This window comes from Peromyscus californicus, unplaced genomic scaffold, assembly GCF_007827085.1.
Source record: "Peromyscus californicus insignis strain IS unplaced genomic scaffold, ASM782708v3 Scaffold_6__1_contigs__length_162567912, whole genome shotgun sequence".
Taxonomy (NCBI): Eukaryota; Metazoa; Chordata; class Mammalia; order Rodentia; family Cricetidae; genus Peromyscus; species Peromyscus californicus.
The window spans coordinates 16,108,934-16,123,613 of record NW_026294584.1 but is presented as its reverse complement, the minus strand read 5'-3'; the positions used below and the strand labels follow the sequence as shown (position 1 = coordinate 16,123,613).

The 14,680-nt window shown below is 38.6% G+C and overlaps 1 protein-coding gene across 6 annotated transcripts in view; it reads right to left on the bottom strand.

Annotated features, from left to right (window-relative positions):
* Nucleotides 1-14,680, bottom strand: part of Cdk14 (cyclin dependent kinase 14) — a 587,756-nt gene that overhangs the window by 427,352 nt on the left and 145,724 nt on the right. The window lies entirely within an intron of this gene.

The window sequence follows — 14,680 nt, the reverse complement described above, 5'->3', positions numbered from 1 at the left end:
AATGTGGTCTTTGGGTTACAAGGGCAAAGCAAAAACTCAATTAGCCAACATCTATACAAAGTGTAATGTAGAAAAACAAATGGCCAATAAATATTTGAAAAAATATTCAACCTCCTTAGTCATCAGGAAAATGCAATTATTCCTAAGGTTATAACAATGGCTTTTTATTAATTGTTTGATTTTAATCAAAATATAATTACATCATGGCTTTTTGACACAATTGACAGAAACAGAAAAAGCTGACAGCAGTTTCTCAAATAAAAACAGGAGTACAAATCCTAAAGTCACAAGTCAGTTCATACAATCATCAAGGATGCAACCATCAAAGAGAAGCAGAGTTTCATGGGCAGAGGAACTAAAACTGGAAACAGAAGTAACAGTACCAAGGTAAAAATGACTTTGAAGTTATTGTATGATCAATATTTAAACAGTATAAAAACATTTAATGAGTACTGAATAGGAGAAAAGATACAGCTGAAATAGCAATAAACTCAGGTTTGAACAAAATTCTCACCAGAAACTTCAAGGAGAGATTGCGACTACATAGTAAAGTTAATCAAAGATAACAAGGGCTGCAAAATGGCAAGCAATATTTGTAAAGTTAAGAAGTGATTTGGCTGGGTGTGGTCGGCACTCTGGAGGCAGAGGTAGAGGGATCTCTGTGAGTTTGAGGCCAGCCTAGTCTACATTGTAAGTTTCAGGTCAGTCAGAGCTGTGTAGAGAGAATCTGTCTCAAAAAAAAAGAGACAACGACTTCACTACTACTGTATTTGTTAGTGTGCCCACTGAGAGATACGGATACACTGCAACTTTTATCACCTGAGGCAAATAAATCAAGGTATTAACTTCCATAGTACTTCAACACAAGGCTTGGCTGGACTAACGCAAGTACCAGAAGGCAAAGAAAAGAGAAAATCATGCTGAGATTTCCTGAATTAATTAGGACAGAGTATAGACACTGATTGACTCCAAAGTCACAAATCTTAGTATTTTTCTTATACCTTAAAAAGTATTTTCTACATTTTTATAAGTAAGAATGTATACATCTTAAATAAACTGAGGAATGAAGGGGAAATGCAAGAGAGAAAGAGAATAAGGAAAGAGAACTTAGACAAGGGATTCTCAAAAAAAAAAAGCATACTGAGCCGGGCGGTGGTGGCGCACGCCTTTAATCCCAGCACTCGGGAGGCAGAGCCAGGCGGATCTCCGTGAGTTCAAGGCCAGCCTGGGCTACCAAGTGAGTTCCAGGACAGGCGCAAAGCTACACAGAGAAACCCTGTCTCGAAAAAACAAAAAACAAAAAAAAAAAAAAAAAAAAAAGCATACTGAGTAAATCAAATAAGAAGGAAGTTAAGTTCAACTATATCAAAGATTACAATAAACATAAGAACCACTTTTGGCAAATAAAAGTTCACGTAATTGTGATGTGAGGGGATCAACAATATGCTATTGAGAAAATTCAAAAGCAGAATAAAAGAGTATATCTGAAAATAAAGAAGGGAAAATCTACCCAGATGTTTGTTTGTATTTGTGTTTGGTTTGTTTGTTTGTTTGTTTGTTTGTTTTGAGCTGAAGATTGAACCCAGGGCCTTGCGCTTGCTAGGCAAGCGCTCTACTAGCGCTCTACCACTGAGCTAAATCCCCAACCTGTATTTCTGTTTATGATGTGTTTGTATAGTCTGTATGTGTGTACATGAATATTATCAAGACTAAATATCAACTCCTGCAAGTAAGCTTTCAAATTGCTGCTTTCTTAACAAAAGCTCATTCTATGCAATGAGAAAAAAAAATCAGAATTTCTACATGTAACTAAAGAGGTGTTGTTTGCTTTTTTTGTTGAATGTTAACAAATGGTACTGGCAAAAATGATTGTACAAGGAATGAAATTAAATCCCTATTTCTCACCCTGCAGAAAAATCAATTCAAAACACATCAAGGACTTTAAAATAAACCTGAAATATTTAAACTGCTAAGAGAAAATACTTCAAGATATAGGCATAGGCAAGAACTTTTTGAATAGGATGCTAATAACACAGGAAAATATCCCCAGGAATTGACAAATTGAATGACATTAAATTAAAAGAATCTACAGAACAAAGGAAACAATCACCAGAATGAAAATACAGCCTGAAGAATGAGAGAAAACCTGTCATCCACTTCAGACAGGGGGCTAGAATATATAAAGAACAGCAAAACCTTATCACCAAAAAGTTGTCAGTCAATAATCGGGGCAAACGAACCACAGTGCTGCTTCCCAGCTGTCGTGACTAGAGCTGCGATGAACTCAGATGTACAAATGCCTCTGGAATAGGCTGTAAGTTTCTCAGAGCACATGCCCAGATGGTATAGCTGGGTTACACAGTAGTTCTATTTCCAGCTTTTTGAGGAGCCTACAGAATGATTTCTAAAATGGCTACACTAGCTCCACTCTCACCATCACTGTACAAGGTCCCCTTTCCCCACATCCACATCAACAGGAACCGCCATTTGTATCCTTGGCGATATGACATCAAGTGGTTTAAATCTGAATTTTTGTGATGATTAAGTATGTTAAATATTTTTTAAAGCTTTTCCTGGCCATTTGAATTTCTTCTTTTGAGAACTCTCCGTTTAGTTCCAAAGCACATTCTTTATTAGTTGATTTGTTTTCATGGAGTTTAGTCTGTTTTGTTTTGTTTTATTTAGTGACTAGTCCTCTATCAGAGGGAATATATCAGGGAAATAATTTCTTCTATTCTGTGAGCTGCCTCTTCACTCAATTAACAGTTACCTTTGCTCTACAGAAGCCTTTTGGTTTCATTAGATCCTTTTTGTGCACTGTTGGTCTCATTTCCTGAGCTAACAGAGTACCTTTCAGAATATCCTTACCTTTGTCTATATATTGAAGGGTACTTCCTACTATTTTCTCTATCAGTTTCAGAATATCAGGTCATATACTGAGGTCTTCGACCCATTTTGAATTGAGTTTTGTACAGGGTAAGATATAGGGATTTAGTTTCGTTCTTTACATGTTAACATCTAGGATTCTCAGCCCCATTTGTTAATGTTGACCATCAACAGATGAATGGGTAAGGAAAATAGAGTATACATACAAAACAGAATTTTATTCAGCTATATACAAAACTGAAGTCATGAAATTGGTATGAAAATATATGAAGCCTGAAATTTTTATACTGAGAGAAGTAACCAAGGTACAAAACAACAAAAGCCACATTTCTTCCCACGTGTGTGTCCTAGCTTCCACTCCTTAATTTCATGTCTTAACAAGGAGTACCTCCAGAAACAAGAAAATCAGAACGGAGACACTGCACAGGGGACAGGGCACCTTCAGGAAGAGGGCAATAGGACACAAATGAACATGGTGGACACTGGAGCAGATGGGTTCAAACAGAGGGTGGGGAGACAAGGGGGGAGCAATAATCAAAACAAGGGAGGTATAAAAGCCACCATCTGGTAACCCAATTTAAAAGCATAAAAGATTTAGCAAATACTTTCCAAGACCAGACATTGCCATTCTTGTGAACAGCGGGCCACTAAACAAAAACCTTAGTACCAAGTATGGGATAGAGGTTCTTGGCATTCCTCTTGGTTGCCCACAAAACTAATGATTAAGACCCTACTGCTAAAGGCATCACACAGCTTGGATGCCAAATCCAGAGCTTCAAGCCTGCTTTCTGCTGACTAGCTCTCAGGGGTGTTGGATAGGGCAATGTAGTGTGTTGAGAGAATAAGAGCATCAATGATCTTACCCAGCTGTGGACTTTGTGAACCATAAAACCAACCTGTTAGACAAGATGTACCCATTAGTACAAGAGTGGCATGTGGTGATATTTTATTTGTGCTCTAACAACTAAAGCTTGCCTGGGGATCAGAGGAAAATGCCACCCACTATATTAAACATAGAGGTCAGGCAGTGGTAGCACACAGCTTTAATCCTAGCATTTGGGAGACAGAGATTCATCTGGATCTCTGTGAGTTCAAGGCCACACTGGGGACAGAGCCAGGAGTGGTGACACATGCCTTTAATCCCAGCACTAGTTAACCATACAGGACTGGAGGTGTATACAGACAGACAAGAAGTAATAGAGCTGGTCGAAAAGAGGAAGTGATGTAGCTGAGCAGGGAGAGGAAGTGAGATGGCAGGGCACAGAAAGGATATAGGTGTGAGTATACAGGAAGTAGTGCTCTGGAGGCTGAGGACTTGGTAAGGTGAGGTTGGCTGTGGCTTGTTCTATCCCTCTGATCTTTCACGCCAATACCTGGCTCCTGGTTTTTTATTAATATGACCGTTTAGCAATTCATGTTACAGTGAAACAACTCTTGTGGGGGATAACCGACCACTTCCTGATTGGATTTGATGTGTGCTCCACAAGAGAAAATCCAGACCTAATGCTGTAAATCTGGTCAAAAACCTGTGACTGAAGAAGACTTAGATACTGGGAGGAGGAGAAACCTTCTGCTACTTAGCTGAATTGACACAGACTCAAGCCCCCTTCTTAATATCTATATTTATAGCCACTTGCACAGGCTACTCTCACCCTTAATCAGAGAAGCCTTTCTTTGTAGTGAGTGAAGGTGGATGCAGAGAGCCATGGCTCCACAAGATATAGGAATATTGAATGATTAAAGCATTGACCATAATCAAGACATTTACAGCACCCTTTTAAGGTGCAAAAAATATTTTGGAAGAGGAATCTGAAAGAATATATGATCTGAAAGATAAGAAAAGAATTGCAAACTGAGGTCTTCTCAGCATGGCAAGGCCATGGCAATACGAACTTTGTGCCCACTGCATTGGTCTATACAAGTCAGGTCCACTCAACAGTTAGCCATGCATAGAGAATGTGTTCACAGGGCCCTACCACTTAGTGGTGAATTACTGTTAGTTGTTGGAGAAGGAGAGGCACAGTATCCAGTTGTACCCAATGATGAGCTTAGCAGTCTCTAATGTCTAGTTTCAAATCCAGGTTCACAAAGTCTGTCAGACACAAAACAAAAATTAATGAATACATAAAAAGAGCTGTGTAGGAAATGGGGGGGGGGTGGCTTGCAGAGGTGGAAATGAGGAGGAGGAAGTAACCAGAATGCTTTATATACATGTTTGAAATGTTTGGAGACCAAAATTTAAAAAAAAAAGAAAGAAAAGAAAAAAGAGGAGTAAGACAAATGACAAATGACAGATATATATTTTTAATAAGGTTCAGCATCCTTAGCCATCAGAAAAATACAAATTAAAGTAATTACAAGATTCCATCTCACCCCAATCAGAATGGTTACCATCAAGGAAAAAGACATTTAATGCTAGTGAGGATATGGGAAAAGAGGAACCCTTATTCACTGCTGGTGGGAATGTAAAAAGTTCAGCAGTAGTAAAATCAGAGTGGAGATTCTCAAAAAATTACAAGTATCACCACTATTTGACCCAGCTACCCCACTGCAGTTTACACCCAAAGCATTCTATAACTGGCACGGAGACACTAGCATAAACATGTTCATTGTTTCTCTATTTACAATAGCAAGAAAACACAATAACAGAGACATCCAACAACTGATGAATATAAAGAAAATGGAGGTACATATATACAATGGAACTTTATAAATCCAAAAGGAAAAATGATGGATCTCGAAATTATTGTATTAACTAAGTCGATCCAATCTCAAAAGACAAAACCACATGCTCTCTCATGCAGATCCTGGCTTGTAATTTTTATATATGTATATTTACATGGGAGTCAGTGTGGTTAACAGTCATGAGACTAGAAAGGGGGTCGTGAGACAGGGAAGAGGGTTTTAAGAAAGGGTGTGGACGATAATAGATACATAGGACACAATAACAGACTAGGCATAGGGTGCTGGAGGGGAGAGAGAAGAGTAGAAAAGAGTCTCATCCAAAAGGAAATATTCACAAAAATGCTATAATGAACACTGTTACTTTATGCTAAGTAAATAGTAATAAAAATAAGACCACAAAATACCTGATAATGAAAAGGCATCTTTTGTTTTAGTTGGAACAGCCCAATGTCACCTCAAGGTGTCAGCTCCCTAGAATTTACAAGTTTAATGCAATCTCAATAAAAATTCCAATGACAGAGGCTGGGTGTGGTGGCCCACACCTTTAATCCCAGCTCTTGGGAGGCAGAGGCAGAGGGATCTCTGTGAGTTTGAGGTCAACCTGGTCTATAGAGTGAATTCCAGGATGGCCAGGGCTACATAATGAGACCCTGTCACAAAAAACAAAACAAAACAACAAAATTCCAGTGATGAAAGGAAAAAGGTCAGTTTGTCAATTATGAAGTCAACTTTTCCAAGTGTATATGGCATGGTTGGTAACTTGGAGTTATGAATCTACTTAATAAGTTAAGACAGGCAAACTCAGCTTCTAATTTCAATACTGACATAAAGAGAATTATTTTCTGGTCCCAATTATTAAACCCACATATCTCTAGATGCTGACTGAGCATCTTCATAGGCAGAAGGAATGAGTCAAAGGCAGCAACAAAGACTGCAAGAAGCTTTTGGGGTCAATTATTCAATCTGCCATGGAGTTGAACACCATAGTAACCCATTTCTTCAACAAAGTATCCAATGAGAGGACAATTCCACACAGTCACACGAAGCTCCATAGTTACATGTTGCTAAATTTTTAATGAAGTATATACCAAAAATAGAACTCGTCTTCACAGAAATCAGAAATAACTAGGGCTGTACAACACTTCAGCATCGTTTACGCTAGTCTAAGTGTATAAATAGGAGAGTCTCCCAGAAAGATGACTTTCCCAAGACTATCTGCTGAGTTTTAATTAAACACATTTTTCCTCAAAGCAAAACTCATCTGTTTAATGTTCCCATTCAGCACGCAGTACGAGGGAAAAATAGCAAAATTTGGTAATGAACAATATTTTAAGAAAACACCCTAACTAATAACAAAGCATTGTTTTCTAGATATGAATTAGTTCGCTAGAGGTGTCAAAGTGCTCAAGCCTCAGTAGCATCAACAACAAAAAATGGTATTTCCCAATTATGGAAGCCAGCATATCAAGATGGTGGTGAGAGCAGGTTTTGGTTTCTGCTGAGGGCTCTCTGTGGCTGGTGTCCCCATCCTGCTTCTCTCCCTGAATTATCTCTGTGGTGTTCCTCCCTAGGCTCAGAAGAACATCAGCTAGAGGAACCATCCCAGTGACGCATTTGAACTTAGTAACCTCTTCAAGGATCTTATCTGCAAATAGGGTGTGAGGTACTGTGGTTTAGAATATCAACATAGAGATGGGGGTGGGGGGAAGCAGGGCAATGCAGGCCACAGAAAAAGAGACAGCTTGATGATAGACAAATATACTTCAAATTTTAACATAGACAGGCATAGACAGGAAGGGAATGTATAAAGGAGATCCAAGATTTTCTTAATGATATTTTGATTCCACATATGTTAAATTACACATTACACTGAGGAGTTTTTTACTTTTTTTCCTCAAAAACTACATCAGAACCAAGGAAAATGTAATGGGCATTTGCATTCCGAGCTGCATGACTAGTCCTGTGTGGGTTATGTTCTCACTTATTTCTCATCGCCAGGAAACAGCTTGCGAATGTCACGCTTCACCATCACCCTCCTGAGCCCAAGTTCTAAATAGAAATTTTAAAACCTATATTAAACTTAGTATAAATGATCTTCAATGGAGAAAATATTGTGTTCACAGTTCCTCTCTAAATTATTTTAAATTGGAGTGAAAAATCTTCACGTCTGCTTTTGTGCCCCTTTAAGAATGAATCTAAGCTACAGAAAAAAGGTAGCTACAGACGGCAACCCCTTTGCTCCTATCAGAGACTACCTGGCTCCTACATACTGAAGGCAAGACAAGCTGCACAAACTGATGGGAGAATGGAAGACAGCAGTCTTTCCTCTCTCAGGAGAGGCACAAATAACTGATTAAGCATTGTATGTTTCACTCTTCATAATCTGCCTTGAATATGCAACAGCTTCCAAATAAGACATAGTGACACTACTTAAAAACTGAACAGAGGAAATTGTAAAAATGTGAAACTTTTCACGTGACAAGAACCAATCTCCATTTTATTTACAAGAAAGACAAAAACAAGTAAGAGAAGATAATAATGACACATATGGTCCATTTTTCTAACTAAATGGATTTGGATGTATTAACTGTTGCAGTTAAAGTATATTCTATTAACACTGCAATGACAGAAAATTAATATTTTGCCACGTTTTACAGTAAAACAATCAGTTATTTGCCCTGTGGAACTGATATGTAGACACTGTGGAAATACCCTGTAATTTGCAGATCAATCATACAGTCTTCCTTAGACAAATTAAAAGCATGTGATTTCTCTCTAAAAACAGTTCTGGACTATAAAAGAATGGTTCTTTGGAACATGGACGGTATGAGATAGTCTAAGCTTTGAGGATTAGATTCTTACAAAGCGAGTCTCCTATTTTAAGCATGGAAAGTAGTCTGCTGTGCAATTACCATGCATATAAATAAGGAATCCAAATGCCAAGCATTTAAAGGGGACAAGAGTAAAACCCCTCCAATCAAATGAACAAAACCAAGAATAATGCAAGAGGAGGGGGGTCCTACCTTAAAATTAGGGCTCAGGTCTTTCATTTGCCTTTCTTCATACAATTTTATTATACTCTCCTGTTTAAATGAAGACACTACAACAAACCAAGATGCAGTCAGCCCTGAACATTAGCTTTGGCTCTGGGACCTCAGGTGCATGAATGGATGGTAAGAGCCTTATGGGACAACTGTTTTCTTCTTATCACTTTTCTCCTTAGAATGCACTCTCGAAAGCACCATGGTGACTTGGAAATACAGACAGCTACTGTGCAATTGCTAACAGACACTCCGTGGAGACACTGAATTTAATGAGATAATGTTAATACATTTTTAAAAACAGAATAGAAGCGCAAAGGGCCGTCAATTGTCTGGCTCACTGGAGGGGAACATGGATCTGGGTAATGGAAAGTGCGGGTGCTGCAGCTGAACAGTGCTTGTCACCCTGCCACCCACAAGGCAGGACCTTAACAGCTCCACTTCACTGTCTGAATAGCAGTAATAAATACCACAAATACTGAAGGTTTACTCCCGGCCTTTGGCCTTTATTATCTAAATTTAAAACCAATAGACCCATCATAAGATTGATTCTATTATTCATCCCATTTAGACATGAACAATGTAAAGGCTGGAAAAATGACAAAACTTACCAAAGATTCTGTAGCTACTAGCAGAACTAGAATTAAAATAAATTGATGCGAACTGAAAATCTTTATTACTACTAACCTAGTAAAATAGTCCCCATGGGTTAACTTTCACCCAAATGGGGGAAATATTAAATTGTGCTTAGCTCTATCTTATGCTGAAATCTCATTCCTAGAAGTAGGAATGGGTGTTTAAACTGTATCATTATGCACTGTATGAGTATCCTGAAAGTACATCCCAATGATGCAGCCATAGTTCCACATTGACTCTATTGAAGACTCATTCTCATTGTCAGTAAGAACTACTTGTTTAAAGCTGAGAGCCCCTGTGTCAATCAGTGTTCCATGCCCCCTGACAAAATATCTAAGACACGCAACTCACAAGAGGAAGGGTTCATTTGGACTCATGGTTTCAGTCCATGGTCACCTGACTCCACTGCTTTTGGCCTGTGATGGTCCAGTACCAAACGACAGGAGCATACAGAAGGCCTTGTTACCCCATAGCAGCTTGGATGGGGGTGGGAGAAGGGAGGAAAAGAGGGAGAAGGAAAAAGAGAAGGAAAGGAAGAAGAGACAGAAAAGTGAGAGACGAGGAAAACAAGAAGTAGGCGAGTTAGTCCAAATAATATTCCTTAAGGACACATCTCCCACGACCCAGTTTCCCTCCTATGGGTCCTACTTCATGAGGCATGCATAGCAACCAAGCCTTTAATACGAAGCCTTAGTCAGGCAGCCATTTAAGATCAGGACCATATCTCCATTAACTGCAAGAAAGCCACAATTAAGGATGGCTGCAGTACTCTACATTCTGCATGGGTATTAGATTGAGGGAGGGAAGGGTTCACTCAGAATTCTGTTACCTCAAAACAAAGACTTAGATTCAAGATTGCCTCCAGTCATTCTGTTGTTCCTTGAGCCCCAGAGCAGGATCTATCACTCAGCAGTTTTACTCCATCATTAAGGCAATTCACAGTAAACAGATAATTTAATTGCAAAGAGGATCTAAATGCTGGACAAAGGTACAGACCCAAATACCAGCCATTGAAACAAGCAGACAAAGAGGCTTGGCTCTGTGTGAGGATTTTGCACTCTCACCAGAAAGGAAGCAATGCTAAGCAGACATGACCCCAGGATGAGTATGTGTGACTCTCATTGCAAATCCAGACCTTCCTCCTCTCTCTCCAGATTTAACACTACTATCATGACATGAAGATGTTCATGGTATAGAAAGACGTAAATTTATAGCAGTTTGGAGAATATATGGAGAAAACTAACCTAAATATGAAATTTCTGAAAATAAGCTCTGTTTGGGCTCAGCAGATGTCAGCCCAACTCAATGAAATACCTTCTAACCTGGACCACCAAGACAAGCATCTACCTACAGTCCTCCCAACAGCCACAGCTAGTAAGAGTGTGGTGATGGGCTATGCTGAAGGCAACAGGAAAGGCTAGTGAGTGCTTATCATGTCAGTAATAGCATTAAATACTACTAATACTATAAAAAAGTGGATAATAAAAAATGCTAGAAACAAACTATCAAATATCTTTTAAAAATATGTTAATTACTATGAATTTTATTCTTTACAATACCCCTGAATTTCAACATACCATGGTCTAAGGGAAAAAAAAAATATGGACTAGCATAATAGATACTGATATCAAGTTTCTATTGATTCTTGGACTTCAGCCACTGTTCCTAACATATAACAACCTATACCTGGGAAACACACACATACACACACACACACACACACACACACATGTACAAGAAATGGAGGTGTGATTAAGGTTTTCAGTTTTTAGTTTCTGGTTTCGTGTTGTGTTTTGTTTTTATGCAATACTGGAGATTGAACACAAGGCTTGTATATCCGTGATAGACAGGGGTTCTACCCTTGAGTTACATCCCCATTCCAAGGGGTGGCGATTTAAAATAGTTTCTGCCACAGCATGTATATGAATAATCATTTCCTCATTATAATAGTAGATGTATTGCCAACTTCATCAAGCTGTCTTTTCTTCTCAACTCTACTCCTACAGACAATACTAACTAACCAATATTTTAAAATAAGGATGAGATAAAGGTACAAATTAATGCTGCTGTGTCAGGGCAGGGGTACTCTTGGATTTAGCAATCACCACTATGTCATCAAATGCTTCCAAAAATAACGGAACCCTGTGCCAATGGTTTTCATAGGTCATGATTTCCTATGGTTGTCATAGGTATAAAATAATCAAACTAACACATTGTTATTGAAGGCAAAATGGTGTTACTAATCTCGCCAGTTGGGGACTAATGAAAAGAAAATGCAATTACAAGAAATAAAAGTTAGAAATTCAATCATAGTATACTATACTTTCTGTAGTATGAATAATATATTATAAAATGATACATATTAATGTAAGCTTAAAATGTTAGATAAGTGTGTCTGTAGATACAAATATAACAGAGAAAATTCTCTTTGTGTATTCCTTATTATCCCGTAAATTCCTAGTTATCCCTAAGTTCTGTTTCCCTATGTCACTTCTTCCTGGGCCTCCCTGTTCCCTTGGATCTGTTGAATCTACCCCGTGCAGAATTTTTCCAATGCTTTCTACGTAGGGCAAGAAAGTGCCTCAATCTGTCATTTTAGAAAAGTCCCAAAAGAAATCCAGTGCCTGTGATGTGGCACCTTGCGCAGCCTTGGTACAGTGGGAAGGGGCTTGGACCTGCCTAGGCTCAGTGTGCCAGGCTCTGCTGACTCCCCATGGGAGACCTTGATTTTGGGGATGTAGGGATGTGGGGTGGCTTGGGAGGGAGGGCTGGGAGATGGGAAGAGGGAGGAGGTGGAATCTGTGGGTGGTATGTTGAGTGAGTAGAAAATTTCTTAATAAAGAAAAATGGAAAAGAAAAAAGAAAAAGAAAAGTCCCAAAAGAAAGACGTGAGACTACCCACATACCTTGAGACTTCCCTGAACTCTCCCTGCTCTCCCTGCTCACATGAGCCATTGAGTTTCTCTTTGAGGTTTCAGTGCTGTGCAGGATTCTCAGTGAGCTGCCACATGTCCCAGGTGAGAATGTCTAGGTCCTCAGCTTCCCCTTCCCTGATACTGTCTAGTTCTTGATACTGTTCAAAATCTGTCCAGTCCCTATGACCCTGAGCTTCATGGAGATGCTGTGTGTTTACTGGAGATATTATCTACTGGTTTAGTTTTACGCTACTAGTTTCTCTAATTATACGGTGGGTTTCAAAACCTATGGCACTACCATCTGCCTAATTCTATCATATTTGACCTGTAAGCAGTGTTCAATACTACTGCAATAACCAAAAAACTTCATGAGGAAAGAAAAGTACCAAACATATCAAACAGGTGGCTCCCAGCTTTTCTTGATAAAATTTTTTAAAAAACTAATTCCTTATTAAAATTTATAAATGAATATCCAAAGTACATTGTTAATATTTACATTATGATGTGTGCATTGACTTTTAAAACTACATGACCTCCATTAGAAATAAGCACACACAGCAATCACATCTTAGTTTCCAATTTTCATTCTCCAATTGGCAAGGGGAAGGATGAGAGCTGTCTAGAGAAATGGCTGATTCTAGATCAAAGGCAGAGAAAGTATAATTATAAACCAAGATTATTACATGAATCAGAAATTATGGAAATTTTCAAAACAAGGGAATGGGGATGTGTTTAAAATGAAAACCAGAACCTAAAAGGCTTGTACCTATAGGAATAATCAGAACAACACCTATAGGAATAATTAGAACAATATCCCAGAAGAATATTGTACCCATGCACCACAGCTAGGAATTCCAGACAACGTACAGGATGATCATTTGAATGAACTCAGATAGACTGTACATTTTAGTGTAAGATTAACTCCTTGTAATATCTAGTATGATAATTTCTGCAAATCCATTATAGGCTGACATACATGATACCAGATAACTACAGAGTAAAATGCACACAATTATTCTCTTAACATGGTAGGAGCTTGATCACTCTCAACAACTCTTAATTTCTTTTACATAATACTAAATTTGAAGGCTCCATGAGAAGTCAATGGTAGAGCTGTGACACAGGTAAGTCCTACCTTACAGTAACATGTAACAATCATGGGCAAAGATTGGGGGTATATAACCAACTTTCAAAGGTGTTGCAGTAACATTTACTTCTGCTTTATTGACATTGCATCTGTTCCGTAGCGTAAAGCTGTTATTGGTTTTGTTTCTTGTGGGTATTTTTTTTTTTGCTTTGTTTGTTTGCTTGTTTTACTCTTTCACTCTTTTTCTCTTTTGGCTCTTTTGGGGGCCTGCCACCCAGCTCCCAAATAAATCACACATGGAGGCTTATTATTACTTATAAATGCCTGGCCTTAGCTTGGCTTGTTTCTAGCCAGCTTTTCTTAAATTATCCCATCTACCTTTTGCCTCTGGGCTTTTACCTTTCCTTATGTCTGTATATCTTACTTTCACTCTTACTCCTTGTCTGGCTGTGTGGCTGTGTGGCTGGCCTCTAGCGTCCTCCTCTCCTTGTTCTCTTGCTCCTCTTTTCCCAGATTTCTCCTCCTATTTATTCTCTCTGCTTGCTATCCCCACTTATCCTTTCTCCTGATTCACTATTGGTCATTCAGCTCTTTATTTCACCAATCAGGTGTTTTAGACAGGCAAAGTAACAAAGCTTTACAGAGTTAAACAAATGCAACATAAAAGAATGCAACACATTTTTGCATTATTAAAACAAATGTTCCACAGCATAAACAAATGTAATACATCTTAAAATAATATTCTACAATATAAAGTGTAATTAAACTTAAGTGCCAATACTATTGGAGCAGTTCAGTGGCTTTGCTGGATCTGTTCCCATTAAAAACTTTGAACTCAAATTTGTCAAATGACATGTGTTTTTAGCAAGATAACAGAATGTAAGTTCCCTTAATATTTCCCTCTCTCTTTTTAAACTCTTAGGGCATCAATGTCAAAAGATTATTAAGTGTCGGTTAAGTTTGAAAATTATTCAGTTTCCAAAGATCACAGGATATTTTTACAATGTTAAATGCGCACCAGCCTTGAAAGTACGAGTTCCAATTACAATTTTGTAAGTGAAAAGCAGCAAGCATCCTGAATGAGAATGCCTCCTTTAAAAGCTGAGTCCTGGAAATGCCCCATCTCAGTGAAGCAGTGCTTAGACAGAGGAGACATCTGGAGAAGACAGAAGCTAATCTGGTTGTCACCCTCATGAGTGAGACCAGTGTCCTGACCACATGCAGCACCACACTGCCAGAATTCTAAGCAAGGACTTCCCAGCTCTAGAATGACGATGAAAAGTAAATTTCTCTTTCTGAAGCCACCCAGTCTACTGGATTCTGTTACATGCAAATGAAGGTACCTTGGTCAAAAGGCAAGAAATGCCTTGGTGTAGAGCATAGGATTTCCTAAAAATGAACGGGCTTTTCTTTGAGGATCAATGCCTTGC